General features: G+C 42.2%; 1 long non-coding RNA gene across 7 annotated transcripts in view; it reads left to right on the forward strand.

The window, feature by feature from the left end:
* Positions 1-17,780, forward strand: part of LOC106824690 (uncharacterized) — a 190,290-nt gene that overhangs the window by 23,058 nt on the left and 149,452 nt on the right. Inside the window, exon 5 of one of the 7 annotated variants that reach the window (XR_011506502.1) lies at positions 6,711-6,764. The exons of 5 other annotated variants lie outside the window; for them this stretch is intronic. This is a non-coding gene — a long non-coding RNA (uncharacterized lncRNA). Of the gene's footprint in view, positions 1-1,080; positions 1,213-6,710; positions 6,765-17,780 lie in introns of those variants that run through there. One more of the 7 variants, XR_006533449.2, reaches the window with a different exon arrangement.

Below are 17,780 nucleotides of genomic sequence, written 5' to 3' on the forward strand. Positions count from 1 at the left end.
TTTCTTGGAAAAATAAGCCATTGGCCAGGGCGTCATGCCCAGTTTTGAGTTAAAACCACCAAGCTTATTCCCTGACTTTCATGTACATTTAGGCTGAAGGGCTTGTCCAACTTAGGAAGCCCCAAGGCTGGGCCTGAAATTAACTTTGTCTTAATGGTATCAAAGGCCACCTGGCATTCCTTTGTCCATTCTAGTGGCTCCTGGTCTAGCCCTTTTAGAGCCTCTTAGGGGGATTTTACTATGAGACCCCATAGTTAGGGATCCATCTTTGACAGAAACCAGCCATGCCCAAGAATCCTTCTAGCTTTTGCTGGGTGGTGGGACGACTCAGACATGCTCCAGCCCTTTTTGGGTCTGAGAGCAGTTCCCTCTGGCCTTTTGATAATATAAGCCCTAAGTCTGTAGCTTTTTGTTTGCAGATCTATGATTTCTTTTGTGAGAACTTGCACCCACATTCAGCCAATGATTTAAGGTCTTTATTTTCTTGGCCAGGCGCTGCTCATAAGTAGGGCTCGCTATCAGCAAGTCATCCACAGACTGTGACAACAATCCTTCTTGTAATTGTAAGTGGCTAATGTCTTTAGCTAGGGCCTCCCCAAATAGGGCAGGGGAGTTTTTAAAGCCCTGGGGGAGCACTGGCCGACAGCATTGTTGAGTGGCCTGGGTTTCTGGGTCACGCCATTCAAAGGCAAAGAGTTGTTGTGATTCTTCTATGAGCAGTATGCAGAAGGATACATCGTTTAAGTCCAAAACAGAAAACCAGCCATATTCGCCTGAAATATTGCTTAGCGAGGTGTAAACGCTGGGTACCACAGGGTGTAGGTCCTGAACCACCTCATTTATGGCACAAAGGTCCTGGACAAACCGACATTTCCCAGAATTGGTTTTATTTTGGTTTTATTTTATTTTATTTTTTTTTTTGAGCAGGAGAATAAGAGTATTATATGACGACTGGCAAGGTCTGATTAATCCTTCCGCCAGGAATTTCTGAAGAACTGGCTGAATGCCCTTCTGAACCTCCTGTTTGAGCAGATATTGTTTCAGGTTACATGTACTGCCTGGACATTCTTTGTTTTCCAGGGCTTCCCATCTGCCCACACATCCGGTCTTACCTCCTTGAGAATCTCCAGTGGCAGCGGGTCCAGGTCCGGCAATGGTGTTTGAGCACCTAGCAAGGGCCATCTGGAACCATAAAGATGATTGTTCTGGTGGTACTTGCACCTCTGGCTGGCCTGGAGCAAAAGTCACTTGAGCATTCAGTTTACACAGAAGGTTTCTTCCCAGGAGGAGAACAGGGCATTCAGGCATATAATTTTTTTTCAATTTAAATGATCCATGGTAGAGAAAGGAGAGAGCATCCAAATGAAGTTGGCCAGTTGCCCTTGTCCATTTATGCCTATGGGATATCATCACAGTGGAAATGGCCCCACTCCGGGAAGGGCCCCGTGACCAAATTGTGTTCCTTACTGGATTTGAGAAGGAGAGAGTTCTCTTAGACCTTGCAATCCCTCCAGCATTTTCCCTTGGGCAAGCAGTGGGCCTGAAAAAGGGGGAGGAGGAGTGGAGGACTCCTTGGTGTGTTGTCCCCTCTTCCTTGATCTAGATATAGCAGCATAAAGGCTTGAACATAGGAGATTTTATCCTCCTTTCCTTCCTTCTTGCAGAACCATTTTAGCTGCAAGATGGTACCATGATTGAGCGACCCGTTTAGGGGCCACTTTTCTCCTGAGCCCAGTGTATACTTGGGCCAGGCTACGTTACAGTAAAAGACCCTTTTCTTTGTCATGGGCTCATAACTGAAATCAGCCAATTGGCCAGCATGCACCCTAGCAGGCTTTTTTGGGGGCGGGGGACACGGACAAAGAGGCCCTCATTGAGAAAAGCCGGTACTCAGCCAAATGCCACTCCGCCCAAGCACACAGTTCTCACACCAGTGCTAAACAAGCCATAGAGGCAAGAGGGAATGGCTTAAGGCGGGGTAAAGACCTAATTTCCCAACGCCCGTGTAGGAGGTCAGGTGCCTGGCAGAAAGTTTTTTTAGAGCTACTATTCTGCAGGAAATCCAAGTCGGGCTTACATTAAGCCCAAACCTAACTTCCACACAATGACAGCAAAGAAGATGCCGGACAAGACAGACAAAGAGGGGAAAAGACAGTCAGGCCGTGCTCTCATGGCTTCTTCCCAAGGGTTAACACAAATAGCAGTGCCCGCATTGAGGCGTACAAGCCTGGCTTGACAGAAAAGGTCACAAACTTCACGTCCCCACAGAGGATGTAACAAGCACTGGAAGGATGCTGTGGGATTCTGACACAGAGAAAAACTGGCACTCAGACTAGTGGTGTGACACCCACACTCAGGAGAACAGAACGTACAGGCATGCATACAACAGAAAAACCAGAGACTAGTCTTCCAGATAATATACTGGACAGTCTGTACTTTCCTTTATTCCTAAAGACCGGCACCTAAACCAGCCTGACCAAGCCTCCCAGACATGGAAAAAGGAATCTAGCACCCAGGAGTGCACTCCAGATGATTCAGCTAGCTGCAGAAGCAAGCTCATCAGCTTACGATCCAATTCGGTCCTTCATTTCCGCATCACTGAAGCGTTAGAGGCAGTTGGAGAGCGAGGAAGCCACAAGGGGAATTCCCTGGGTAGAAGAAAAGAAAAAAAGCCACCTAGCAGCTGCAGAGAAAAATCCCAAAATAGCTTCCTCCAAGTCAACTACCCATGGGCAGAGGCTAGGGTCCCATCTAGGTTGCCAGAAATTGCTACTGAGCAATGGGCTAGCTCTGCTCCCCACCATCTGAGCCAATTAATCACAACGAGTTAGAGGTGGAGAAAAGAAGTTTTAATTCAATTAGCTGGCATAATCGGAAAGATGGCAGACTAATGTCTCAAAAAAACCATCTTCAAAAATTACAGAATCTTGAGGCATTTATATAGGGAAAATGGGCAGTGAGGAGGGGGTTTCCTTCAGGCATGATGGACTCCAGGGTCTTTCACTGTTCTTTTCTTCTATCAGCTGTCATAGATACCTTGTAGGTGTGTTTCCTGCCTGTGGTCAACGTGTTCTGGGGAGAAACTCATAGAACAAAGTTTTAATTTATCAAGCGATAGATGAGTACACACAGCAGCAGAGACCATAAATCAGGAAAGCATATAGATTTTTTAGAGTACATGTGGTCACACAGTGGAGGGGCTGAGGTCGTTTAGCATAGTAAGATGGCCTCACTTATGCTCACTTACAGTCTGAGCCCATGTGGGTGTAGTTTGACTGGCATTTTGGTATCATTGAAGTGCTTTCCCAAAGGAATGGATTCCCACGTTTTCCTAGAAGGTGATGAGAGTCCATACTGGCAGTCTCAGCTGCTGTACAAAGCCAGGCAGCAGCCACTTCAGAAGTGGCTCTCAGAGAGTGAGCTGGCCAGAGAACCCCGTTAGACTCTCATGCTTGGCACCTGTCCTCTTTGTGCATTTCTCTGGCAGTCTGAGAGGTGGGCACAGAGATATCCCATATATCCCCTGCCCTCACACGTGCAGAGCCTCCCCCATTATCAACATCCCCCACCAAAGTGCTGCATTTGTTACAACTGATGCACCTACGTTGGCACATCATCATCACCCAAAGACATAGTTTACCTTAGGGTTCTCTCTTGGTGGGGTACATTCTATTGGTTTGGACAAATGTGGGATAACATGTATCCATCACTTTGGTATCACACAAAGTATTTTCACTCTCCTGAAAGTCCTTCATGCTCCACCTGTTCATCTCCTCCAACCCCCAACCCTGGAAACCACAGATCTTTTTACTGCCCCGGAGACATTTTGAACCCCAAAAGGGAGAACTAGGGCCCAATCAAGGGTTGACACTTGGATAGGACACTGGAGACATTTTTATTGTATACTGCTTTATACGAAAACAATATGCAAAACAAAGTCATTTGTATGTTTTATGTGAAAAATCTAGAAATATATTCTCTTTAATACTCTTCATAAGTGTCCATATTTTTTACATGATTTTCCTATTACAGCTATGTTTATTTCTTCATTTTGGAGGGCAAATTCACTATTTTTTCATTCTTTTGGGCCTCAAATATCCAAATAGCTGACAATTACTGAGTGCTTACCATGTGTCAGACATTATGTTAAGCACTTTACATGCAATAATACTCAGAAAATCTCATAAGATTTGGACCCACTGCCATCCCATTCTGTGGCTGCATATTGCAACATCCCTTGATATTAAGTTTCTTGATGCAATAAATTCTTATTCATGCTACTTGAAATGCAGCAATACCACAAAATACCATGTTTCAGTTAGATGATGACAAAGATCCAAAAGTTTAATAACATTTTATATTGGGATGCGGGCAGTTTAATATATTTTGGTTAAGAGTGTAAATTGGTGAGACCCCAGAGAAGGCAATTGGACAATATGTTCATGCTCATTTCCCCGTTGATTATACTTTAGGGAGTTTATCATCCTTGCACAGATGCCAATCATGGATGTTCAGTAGTATTCACTGTGGCATTATTTGTAATTGCAAAAGACCACGAAAAAACACGTTTATAAGTAGTGGACTGGTTAAATAAATTATTGTACAGCCACAAAAATGGAATACTATCCATCAGGAAAAAAAAAGAGGAAACCATGTCCTACTATGAAAATATCTCCAAGATCTGAAGAGAATAAAGCAAGGCATAAAATGCTGTGTGTAACAGGTTACTGTTTGTGTATAAAAGGAGAAAAAGTAATATATAAACTGAGCTGGTTATTCTCTATTTGCTCCTGTGGATCCTTTCCTCACCATTCTCTACCAACTATGCTGTAAGCCAATGAGTCCTGTGTATGACTTGTGCTGGTTAATTTTAGGTGTCCTCTTGGCTAGGTGGAACACCAGTCTAGATGCGGCTGTGCAGGTATTTTTCCAATGTGATGAAACATTTACATCAGTAGACTTTGAGTAAAGAAGGAGACTTTCCATAATGTGAGCGAGTTGGGCCTTATCCAATCAGTTAAAGGCATTAAAAGCAAAGCCTGAGGTCCCCCAAGAAGAAGGAACTTGCCTCCAGACTGCAACACAGAAATTCTGCCTGAGTTCCCAGCCTCAGGCTCAAGACTGAACAGCAACTTTCACCTGCATTGCCAGCTGCTGGCTTGCCCTACAGATTCTGAACTTGCCAGCCCCACAGTCATGTGAGTCAGTCCCTTAAAATCTCTCTGTTTCTGTCTCTCTCTCTCTATGTATATAAAACCAAGTGCAAATTTAAAATAAGGTGTTATATATATATGTGTGTACATATATATATTCATAGGGAGAGAAAGAGAGAGAGATCTCCTATTGGGGTCCTATTTCTCTGGAGAACCCTAACTAATGTGTTAAGGGGTTTCCTCATCCTCTGGCTTCAAATTGGGTTCAGCAAACCATGCTTATATGTACAAACACAAATGAAATGCAGCGTCTATACAGAAACTGATATATAATAATGTACACCTGAAATTTATACAATGTTATAAGCCAATATGACTTCAATAAAATAGTGAAATAAAATTAATTAATTAATTAATTAAATGCAGCAATATCTGACACAACTATTTTTCTGTGTATTTTCTCTAATATAAAACTTTTGCTTTGGCCTTTCTTTAGCCTTTCGTGGTTTTTATAGGATTACCAAGACCTCTGTATTTCTCGAGGGAATTTAAGATTCTTCATTTATGTCTATAATAATGAGGTATAGGCTTTTTTGAGGAATGAAAATATTTGAAACTAGACATTTAAACATAAACCATTAAGTTGACTTTAAAGAATAATTAGTTTATCACATCACCTAAATTGATACCTGGCTATGGCATGTGAATAAATTTCTAATCCTGAGAACATTTTTAACTTGTGAATTGAAGTCTCTATTTGAGACTCTTTCTACATGGATACCCAAGCAGATAGAGAAATAATACAAAGGAGAAGAGATTTTACCGAAGACATCTGCTTAAAGAAAGAGGAGGCGGTAGATCTATGGCCTTCCCAAATCAACTAAGTACAAAAGAAAAATAAGCTATTTTTCAGGCAAGTAAGGTCTCAAAAAATTTATCTCCCATGCACCATTTCTAAGGAAACTACTGAAGGGTGTGCTCTACCAACACATGGAAGTAAACCAATGAAGAGTAAAACAAAAGATCCAATGCAGGAATGACGTAAAGCAAATTTCCAAAATGAAGGGAAAAGGAGATTCCAAGACAGCATTCAGGAGACAGTCCTAGAAGTCAATACATCCAGCTAATTGTGGACCAGAAGGCTCTGGAAGAGATATCTTCAAGAAAATGAAATTGATGGAGGACTTAATTTATTTGAATATATCAAGAGGAGATTTATAGGGGGAGTGTTTGGAAATAAATTAGTAATAAATACATGGAAACCAAAGCAAATGGAAAAATGACATATGTTAACTTTATTTTAACCGATCACATAATGACATTGCTGAGTTTTATTTACCATTTATGTATTGTCATAATAATATAACTACTGAGAATTGATTCTAACTTTACTAGGACCGTGGGTGGGTGGGAAGTGTACTCTGTGTGTTTGTGTGTGTGTACCTGTACGTGTGTGTGTGAAAGAGAGCAATCTCCTCAGTCTCCATAGGGGAAAGTTGATGGATATTGTCTAAAACAGAATTATCAAAAAGTAGTAACAAGCATATTTTTTTTCAGAGATATGTGAAGAATATATCAAAGGAGTTGAGACAAATTGCCTCTGGGAAACTGGAAATGAGAGGGAAGGCAGGAGGCTGTTCCTTCTCCTAAGATCATTAGAGTTATTTGACTCCTGTTAAGCTTGAGTTCTCTGGAACTCATTTACTGGGACGTGCTCTTGGGATGAACGCTTGTGGGAGAGACCAGAAGGAAGAACAAGGGAGCCCTTTCTTACAGGTCAGCTCCCACGGGAAGATGACAAGGTGGAGGGTAGCTCAAGAGAGCAAACAGGAGAGTAATCAGCACAGAGAGCGTGTTCACGCTCGTTTTACGGGAGTTGAAGAACAGCGTCTTCAGCTCTTTTAACTTTGCTTTTTAAAAAAGTGATACGTTCTTGTCATATACATGCTTTAACTCAGTGGTTGTTCTACTTTCAAGTAGCCTGCCCTTGGAAACCTTCCCGTTCTCCCCCCAAAATGTCTATGGGTCACATAAAAAAGATCTGAGCATTCTTGCGGTCGCAGGGGTTGGGGATTCACTTAGTTAAATCCAGTGTTTCTCAGATGTGTTTGTCCACAACCCCCTTTTCAAATCACATGATATCCTAAGGAATACACTTTAATAAACTTATTTAATTGTGATTGGGCTTTCTTCAGGAGTGCAACCTCCAATTATGGCCTTGTTCTTAGAAGGCGGTATGACTCCCTTTATGAGGAAGAGTCCAAGAACTTGCTGATTGTGGCAAACACAGGATCTGCCTATACGTGCCTGGTTGAGCATTGTAAAATGGAACCCAAATGAAACACAACACACCTAACTCAAGAGAGGAGAACCTGGGGGGTGCGGAAGGGAGGGCTTGGAGGCTGTTGGGAACAAGGTTTGAAAGATACTATAAGCAATGAGGGGAATTACAAGAACCCAAATGGGAAACAGTTTTGTTTTTACATAAAATGGTGCAGAGTAGGGGAGGGCTTTATCCCCAGGAGGCTGGACAGAGGAAAAGGAGGCGCACTAAAGAACAGGTGGGGTAGGTTCCAGGAGAGGCAGGCAACTGGGGTTCAGGGGGATTAGAGCATTTGGTTTCAGTCTAAACTGGCTGTGTCCGGAGCAGCCAGACAACAGAAGTCTGAGATCCAGCCAGGCACTCTGCCTCAGTGGGAGCCAGCCAGCCTGGGGGAAAGGGACGAGAACTGTGAAGCATGACTGAGGAGTTAGGTGTCAGTCAAGACCAGATGACTCTCAGAGCATCTGTAATTTCTCCATCTGGGCTCATTTGTTTGGTAAGCTTCCCCATGCTGGGCTAACTTCCCCCTCTGAAACAGAGACTGTCATAAGTTGCTACCCCTTTGCAGTGGCCTGAAGTCAAGGGGGAGAGGCAGGTTGGGGAAGACAGAGTAGTCTTCTGATTCTAAGATGACCCTCCAAAGAGGAGAAAAAAGTGGACATATCTTTCCCTTTGATCCCTTAGGAGGGGGCGAAGAGGTGAGTTGGGGTGAACATGAAGTGCCCTGCAATTCAGCAAGCCCAGGATTTCACCACGTGGGCTAAGGAGAGATGGTGGGGATCTCCTTTACGTGTAGTAGGCATGTTTCCCTTCTGAAACTGTTCTTAAAAAATATTCAATAGACACAAAAGAACATTTAAAAATATACATAGGATAACAAAACGATAGTGATAAAAACAAACCAGTGGTTGCCAGGGGTTAGGGTTGACGGGAGGGTGTGACTATCAAGTTTCTTTGCGATGTTGGAAGAGTTCTGTATCTTGACTGTGGTGGTGATTACACTAATCTATACATGGGATAAAACTTCATAGAGCTACACACACACACAAAGACTACATGGAAAAGCTAGTGAAATTCAAATAAGTTCTGCAGTTTAGTTTATACTATTGCACCAAGCTCAGTTTCCTGGTTTTGATCATTAACTATGCTTATGTGAGATGATGTCATTGGGAGAAGCTGGATGAAGGATGCACAGGAACGCACTGTGCTTTTATGAAATTTCTACATGAGTATAAAATTGTTTCAAGATAAAAAGCTTAAAAAAACTGGGGGAGTTTAAATAATAAGAACACAGCAGAGATCCATTACTCCATTACCAACTACGCACTTCAAGAAAGAGAGCATGTCCATTATTTTGGAAGCCTTCAAAGCACTCCCTCCTGACTCCTCCCCCATCAGAGATAACTACTACCTGGATTGTGGTTTTCATCATTCCTTTGCTTTTCTTTTTAGTTTTATCTCATATATTTATATCCCCAAAGAATATGTTGTTTAGTTTTCCTTGTCCTAGGATGTTATGTAAATGAAATCATTCTGCATGTGTTATTTTATTACTTGCCTTTTTACTCAACTTTTTCTTTCTGAATTCTGTCTGTGTTGTGTATAGCTTTTTGATTTGTTCATTGATGTACTCGTTGTGAAACCAACTTGTTTATGCATCCTGTTGTTTATTAACATTTGGTCTGGTTTCAGTTTTACTTTTCCAATTACAAACAGATTGTGCTGCTATAAACATCCTTCTACTTATCTCCTAGTACTCAGGGCAAGAGTTTCTCTGGGGACTATACCTTGAAGTACAATTACTGGGTCAAAGCGTTCAGCTACTTTTCTCATTTACTAGATGATGTCAAATTATTTTCCAAAATGGTGTAACTATTGCTGTGCTTTCTCAGTAACATTGAGTGTTGTCAGGATTCTTACTTCTTGTGTGTATGATATGTAGAAAATGGTATCTGATCATTGTGGTTTTAATTTGTATGTTTTTTAAATTTCTAATAAGATTGAGCATTTTCCATGTATGTTGGTCCATTTCTTTGTCTTCTTCTATGAAATACGTGTTTAACACTTTTGCCCATTTATCAGTTGGATTGTTTGTCTTTTTCTTATTGATTTATGGGGATTCTTTAGATATTCTGGAGATTAATCTTTTGGGTTGCAAATACCTTCTCCCAGTTTCTGACCTACATTTTAACTTTCATTATGGTGTCTTTTAAGGAACAAAACCTCTTAATTTTAATATAGTTGATCTCATTTTAAGAATCATTTCATTCATAGCATATATTTTTCAAAGAAATCTTTACAAACCAGAAAACCATAAAATTATTCCCGTATATCAATCTTTAATAAACTTTATAATTCTACTTTTACATTTAGGTTTTTAATATACCAGAAATTAGGTTTTATGTGTGGTGTGACAATTTCAATTTTATTTTTTAAACATATGGGTAATTGATTTTCTCCATACCCATGTTTTGAAAAAACTCACATTTTCCCCTGGGTATCTGCAATGTCAGCTCTAGAAAAACCAGCCAGATTTCCATGCACTTGTAGATCTGTTTCTGGGCTCTATATTCTGCTGCACTGGTCCATCTGTATGTTTTCCCACCAATACCAGACTATCTTAATTGCTTTAGCCCTGGAATAATTTTAATATCTGGAAGACAAGTTGTCCCATATGGTTCTTCCTTTTGAGTGTTTTATCTATTCTTGGTCCTTTGCTTTTTCATATACGCTTTAGAATCAGCTTGCCAAGTTTCCCCAAACCCAGGGGAATTTGTTTGGAATTATGTTGAATTCATAAAGTCATGTATCTTCAAGTAAATGTGCATATAAACCTGACCACATCTTGCAGCCAAATAGGTCATTTGTACAGCATTACACTTCCTTAGATCATTGGGGCATATCGCAGGCAGAGTGGGTTCCGTTTTGGAGGTAACACAAAGCCAGTGGTTCTTTCCCAGCTCCAAAATATCCTGCCTAATAACGATATGGAAGGAGATCCTGCACTCAAATTGCCATGAACAGAGTTTTCACTTACAAAAAGCTGTTCCCTAAGTCAGAAGATCTCAGGGATGGCAATTTCTGTTACCTGAACACATCAATATAATTCAGTGAAGACTGCGTTTGTGGGTATGCCTAAAACAAAATACTACAGCTAGCCCTGGAAACCAATGCTATATAACATAGCAGTCAAAAAAAGCCTTTTACATCTATCCGTGTCTTCCCATCTGTAAATAATTTGTAAGAATTTTTCATCAAGGACTATTGTCCAATTCAAATCAGAATGTGTGATTATGCAATATGGCTGCAGAGTGAGCATAAAAAAATAGGAAGAGTGTGATACTCTGCTTTTAGATCAAATTAATATTCATAATCTTCTTTGAAGTTTAATTGAGACTGAATAGGAAAGCCACGTGAAGCCTAAAGATACTAGACATATGTTACTTGTCAAGCCATTTTTCCCAGTACCAATGCCTGAGCACAACATCATTTATCTTGGTCAGTGAAGCTCAAGGAAGCATTGTACTTTGGCTTCACTTTAAAAGTCTTGTATGTTGATGTGTATCCCATGTCTTCTAAAGATAAAGTGCTGTTTCACTGACATTACTCATCATGTCAAAGGCTTTCTGGTAAAGTCTTCAGGCACTCACCTTGCGGGAAAAGACATCAGTTTGCCACTTCCTAAGAAATGGGCTGTTTATAATGTTATGTCATAATTTGAGTCTTGTGAGGCATTGATTAAAGACAATAATGGCACAGAGTCAAAGAAAATATACAGAGTCTGACCCTTAAGAGATGCTCCAAAGTTGAGGTTTGTTTTTATTTGACTGTAGGGTCAGTTCAGTTGACTAATATTATCTGACTCTTAATCGTATTAATGTGATTCAGAAAAGGCACCACTTTTCAAATGGTCTAGATGTTTAATCCAAAATTACATAACAGTTTCTGGTTGCGTGGAGAGGCCAAGCAAGATCTTATAAATGAAACTTAAAAGAGAGCCTTATCGCCATAGGAGCATTCAGGAAAGTTCACTGTATCAACCCAAGATGGCGCTGGGGTTTGGAGAATGTGATTATAATGGTAAGTGGAAAGAAACAGCCCTGATTGTCAATCGGCTAATGGCATTAATTGAGCATCCATTTGAGATATATCAGTGGTCATCAAACTTTTTTGTGTGCTTCCTCCTAAAAGAAAAGCTGCATGCCTGCTCCTATTTCTGCTGCCAATGTGGGGCTAGCCAAGGAAATTGCCACGGAGGATTGCTGCACAGGCACAACTTGCTATGCTAATTCACTAAGACTGTTTCAGGTGGGACGGAAAACCAAGATTGGTTAGAGTACAAGGAAACTCAGGTGTTTCCCCTTAAATTCTAGGATAATTAAACATTAGTTAATATTTCTTAAGGGCCTGCCATGTGCCAGGCCTTATTCTAAGCACTTTATATGGTTTATCTCATTGAATCTTCATGAAAACCCTATGACGTAGGTACTAGAATTATCCTCATTGTATAAAGAACTGAGGTAGGGCTTAAGCAGCAGAGAAGCAGTCATGGAAGCCAGGCATTTGGCTCCAGAGTCCATGTTCACAACCTCCACGCTCTTCTGACCCTTAGCTTGTCTTCGCCTGTCTCTTTCCAAGGTGGTCATCAAAACAACTTTTGCCTGGGAGCTTAGATACCTCCTTGAGTCTCTGTTTTCCTCAGAGCTTTATCTATCTCAGAGGGGAGGGCTGCTCCAGCTTTCTGGACAAGGCCATGCCTATTTATGGTTAGAGTGTACTTGCATTTCCTGCTAAGCTGCAGCTTCAGCATGCATGGCAAGTGTTTCCTCCTAGTGCTGGGTGTGCAGGGGCAGGGAAAGGCTCATCTCACTTTCCTGAACCCGAAGGGGCACAGAGACATCCTAAAGTGGTGAGAGTCTCCCTCGACTGAACTGTACCTGTTTGCCTGTAGAGTCTGTCCTTGGTGAGCTTCTGCTCCCTACAGGATTCCTAGGCATCATCCAGAGGTAAATCTGACTTGGAAGAGAAGAACGAAAAGAAGGAAAGAAAAAAAAACAGGAGAAATGGTAGCTCTATGTCAGTCATAGTCACAGCTGTTACTAGGGGAAAGAGGCAAATTTAGAGAACTAAACTCTTACCCTCATGAATTTTGATTAGAATTGCCTTTGGGCCAAATTTTCTCATTAGATGCTAATAAATGTTTTCCATCATGTGCAAGGAAGGTTTTACAAAAATTCCATTTCCCAGAACTCTGTGAATGAAATGGAAACCCCCTTTTCTGGTTGTGGAAAAAAAACAAAGACAAAAAGTTCCTAGCTCAGAGTTTCTTGAGTCCCCTCTGGTTTGGCTAGGTGGCGCCCTAGCCTAATGCATGGGCTTCCTTGGCGCCGGGCGGCCGCTTTCTGTGGGGGGTAAGAGTGAAGAGAAGGAAGAAGACTTCAGCTTCTGCGGTTCTCCCCAGGAGTTAGTCAGGATCCTCAGATCGACTGACAGGAGGTAAGAGCCACTTGCCAAGGCTCTGGCCTCTGTCCTTTTAGGGACCGTTTCCTTTTATTCCCCCTTTGCTTTTCTGGGTGATCACAGGCAGCAGTGAGAGGGCTTCTAGGCCCAGCTTTTGGCTATTGAGGAAAATTGTGGAGGATCTTACATTTGATCCTAAATATTATGTTTCTCTCTATCTGAGTCTCCCCAAAGTTGTCCAAGAATTTGGGAAGGACAGACTAAGCTCATGTTGAAGAATGAAAGGAAGGGACAGTCATTCAAAGGTTTGCACCAGCTCCCTCTCGTCTCCTGAGCAAGGTCAGTGTGTGGGGAAATCCTGACCCCTGTCCTCCCCTGAGAGCCCCAGTTTTCCAGCCTCCACGGGGACTGGGATGACTTTTCTCCATCCCTGCAGCTCTCAGAGCCAGCTTGTTGTGGAGGAATAGAAGGTCATGTTGTAGGGAGCCGGGGGTGCGGGGGTTACAGTTCTGAGAAGCCCTAAATTGTCTGAAGGATGCCAAAGAACCTTTGACTTGAAAGAGCATCTCCTTTCCTACCCTGCCAGAGGCCCAAAACTCCCAAATTACTGAATTTTTTGCCTGAAGGCCTTAAAGACTCCTTAGGACACAAACGCGATAGAAAAGTCTTTTAATTGGAAAAGTTGGAGGAACAGTCCCTTGCAAAATGGCACTGCTCAGCGAGAACCCCAGGGAGGAGCCAGGCGTGGGTGGAGTGGTTGGGTGGGCTGTGCAGAGGCAAAAGGAGAGAACCAGAATGGAGACAAACTTCACTCACTGGTGTCTTTTTGGGGACACAGCTTCTTGTCCACCAGCACTGTTTGGAAGCTGGGAGTCAGGTGCAGATCTGTGCTTGCCAAGGCCATGTGCCATGAGGTTTCCAGAGGAACCTGGCTTTCAACTACTGTCCCGATGTCTCCATAAGCACACGCACCCATCTGCTCATGAGTTTTGGTTTTGGTTTAAACACCTTCCTGCCCCACTTGCTCTCCCCTGAAATCTGCTTCATGCTTAGGGCACCTGACAGCCGTCATGGGTCCTTGTTGGGGACACAGGGCTAAAGAGGGGCATCAACCAAGTGAAAGATCATCCACATATGTTCCAGGAAGGCAGCCTCGTAAACAGTCATACTTGCACAAGCCCCCAGACACAAATACGGATGCCCCTAACAGAACATATTTCCGAAAATAGATAGAAGGGAGAAAACACTTTATAAAAGGAATTTATGAAAAGTGAAAGCAGGAACAAAAATAAAGTTTGAAAAAATTATATATGTATATCCACAGGAAGGTAAGGAGAAACATAAAAACCCCAAATTAGAGTGAGAAAAGCTGAGAATAAAATTGTACATCTATGGATTTTCATGACTACATTGTGAATTTATTTGTGCTGAAACTGCCCTAGAGACATTTATTTGATCAAATACAGGAATTCTTACAATGCCCTGTCCATCGTGATGCATCTCTCTATTTCATCCTTGGAGAATCCATCAGCCTCCTTACATTTATCTCTGACATAGCAATGATGCTTCTTTTGGCAATAAACATCAGTAAACTTAAGTGCCATGAGTCATATTTTCAATTTTTAATTAAATCATAGTCTAGCTGGAGTTTGATTTATTTAGGCCTGAATTAATTTAGACCCTGGTTCACACAAATTTACATAGTTTATTAACAAGCTCATGATGGCATAGATTGCAAAATCCCTTCGATAGATAAAAATGTAGATTGTAAAATCACTCTCTTATCAAGCAAAGAATGGGAGAATGTAATTTCTAAGGAGGGTGTTAACTTTATCCTTAAAACTAGCATTATAAAGGAAATCTGTTGTATTCCTAAATAAAGACATTTATGAGCTCGTTGAAAGATATTTCGTCCCATATGTTTTCACTCAGAGTTTTAGTGATATGGCAAAGCCTCATTAAGAATTAGTGGTGCTGATTTTTTTCTCTTTCCGAGAATGGTTACAGATGGTCATAAATCCATACAGTAAGCATCTACAAAAAACTCAGCTGCCTAATTCCAATATAGTAAATACTGTTTTAAGCTGCAGAAGTGTGAGTCATACAGATGTCACGTTCCTAGAATTCTGATAAAAAAACATCGTGGTTAATTAATGTTCCCAGGAAAGGGTCATGGCTTACAGGAAATGAATTGGAAGGCGACAGGATGAAAGAGTGGAGACATAGCATGCTCTGGCTGAGGATCATTGGTGAGATCTTTTTTCCTGAGGCCAGAAACTGACAGCAGCCTCCAGGAGGACACTAAGTCATGCTCCCACATTTACACTCAGATTTGACCAGACTGGAAATGACTGGAAATGCAAGGGAGGAAAGAGAGAGGGAAGGTGGGGCAGGAGGGAAGAATGAAAGGAGATGCCTGCTAGAGGGGCTAGGCGGGGTCCAGGGAAGATGGCTGAGGGAACATCAGTGAAACCCCCTCTGTGGCTGATCTGATCTGAGCCCTGCCGTCAAGTTGCTTTTGTGGGTTTGGCTTTCATAGAACTTCTGAGTGTTAAATGTGAGCGATCCAGCACAACTGGCACTTCAGCACTCATGACTCAGTGAAACGTGCGGCCGATAGCAGGCCAGCTTGTAGCCCTCAGAAGGGAAAATGAGTCAGATTCATCTTCTGCAAAAGGCAAAATGAAGTTTACTTGGTGGGAAGAAAGCAGGCTGCTCCCCCTGGTTGTGTGCGGGAGTGGAGTGGAGCCTTCTACCCTCCTGCGTCAGTGACCTGGAGGCTAGGGTAGAAGGATGGGAGGATCCGGAGACCAGGCCTTCCTGGAGATGCTCAGATTGCCTTCTCATCCATCTTGCAGTCCATTCTTTACACTGGGTTACAGCCCCCACATTTCCAAACAAACCAACAGGATGCAAAGCCCAACGCAGGGTTGTTTTTTTCTGATAAATGGTTTGATGGACATGAAACATTTACAAAGGTCTAAAAATCAAATCAAATTTCATTACAGGCTTAATGAACTTATTTGTCAGAAAGAAATCAGGATTCTTCCAGGAAGTCTGGAAAGGGTGGGTGTCGTACTTCTAGCAATTCCTGAAAATCCTCATGTATTATTAATTTTTCTCGAAGGAGGGGCTGTGAGGGCCTTTGTGGGTTTGCAGCACCAGAAGCATAGCTGTGTTTGTCTCCAGGAGGAATGCTAAGCTTCTTTTTGAAAAAGTCATTTTGATGTGACTGTACTTTTGGTGGGGGATTGGGGTGGGGAGGGGGTGATCATTGTATAATCCAATCAAATGTCAGGTATCCCTAAAGATTGGGGCAGTTTGGGCTGACCCCAAGGAATCGGGAGACATTAGCAGACTCCTTTCCCTGCTCTGTGCCTGGCAAGGGCACCAAGGGCCTCATCGTGGATGGGATGAGAAGAAAAGTCAGGTTTTGGTGAGAATCTAAGTACCATCTACCAATCCATCAGCAAACACTGGAAAGTCCCATTGGCAAGTGATATTGTTTTTGTGAAAATTATGCTTTACTGAATGGAAAAAAGAAGCCAAGAAAATCTGAGTAATGTTTACAACGTGTCATAGGAGTCAAGACGTGTGTTCGAAACCCAGTTCCACAACTAACTAGCTGTTCGACCATGGACAAATCGTATAAGTTCTCTGAGTCTCAGTTTCCTGGATGACTAGCGTTTTTAATCAATACAAGCCTGCCTAGCTCTAAACTATCTTTCAAGTCTTCTAAGTTTCTTTTGTTGTATTGTGGATATATCTTAACAAGGAAATGGAGGACCACTACTTGACTTTTTCTATATCTCCCACTATCTTTTATAGAATATGTAGAGTTTTGGGACAGGGACATTATGGTGACATGTTATCAACATCCTTTCTGGTATTGTCTGCATTTGTAGTTAGAGGATCTTGGCCCTGACCTTTGGGAAGGCATATGAGAAGTCAAAGCATCCTTGGCCGTTGTAGGTGCATATTGAAGAGTGGACCTCATCACTGCAGTTGGGTTGCCCGAAATTCAACAGAAAAGACAAAAATGACTGTAATATACACTTAACTTAGATCTACACAGAACAAAAAGGAGTTGTAAGAGGCCAAATAAGGGTAAGGATAGTTGAGGACTGGATGGAGTTGGGCCAGCCCTGAGCTGGGAGGATGTGCTGGGTGGCAGCTCAGCCCCTTTCCTGCTGAAATCTCAGTGATGTCCATTTCTGCTCCCACTTGCATGGAAAGTAGGCAAGAATGACCTTTCCTGGCTTGGTTATTATTTGCACATATGGCCCAGTAACTCACTGAACAGCTGCTGCCATTTCTGTCTTGGGTGGAGGGAAACCCTCTTCTTTTTGTATTTTTGGATCCTAACCTCTCTCACCTGTCCTGAAATTAACATGCAATGTCTAGAATGGTTCTTTACCCGAGGAGTCTATAAAGTCTCATCGGTTTATGGGGCTTGGGAGGAGATGCTGAAATCAGGCCATTTGCTCTCCTGTACCACCCTAGGTGGAAGTCTCCACAATGCAGGCCTGTGTACATGCATGTGTGTGGGTGCATATGCGTGCGTATGTATGTGTGCATGTGTCTGCATTGGTGGATGAAGGGAGACCCATGGAGGTTCCAGAAGGGAGCTTCCTGGGCCTTGAGAGGGTGTCTATGATGGTTAATTTTATGTGTTAACTTGGAGGGTATTTTTGGATGAGATTAGCATTTAAATCTGTGAACTCTGAGTGAGCAGATTGCTCTCCCTATGTGGGTGGGCCCCATCCAATCAGTTGAAGGCCTGAATAGAAAAAAAAGACCAGCCTCTCCGAGCAGGAGGGATTCTCCAGCAGACTGCCTTCAGA

Source organism: Equus asinus, chromosome 10 (assembly GCF_041296235.1).
Source record: "Equus asinus isolate D_3611 breed Donkey chromosome 10, EquAss-T2T_v2, whole genome shotgun sequence".
In the NCBI taxonomy this organism is placed as follows: Eukaryota; Metazoa; Chordata; class Mammalia; order Perissodactyla; family Equidae; genus Equus; species Equus asinus.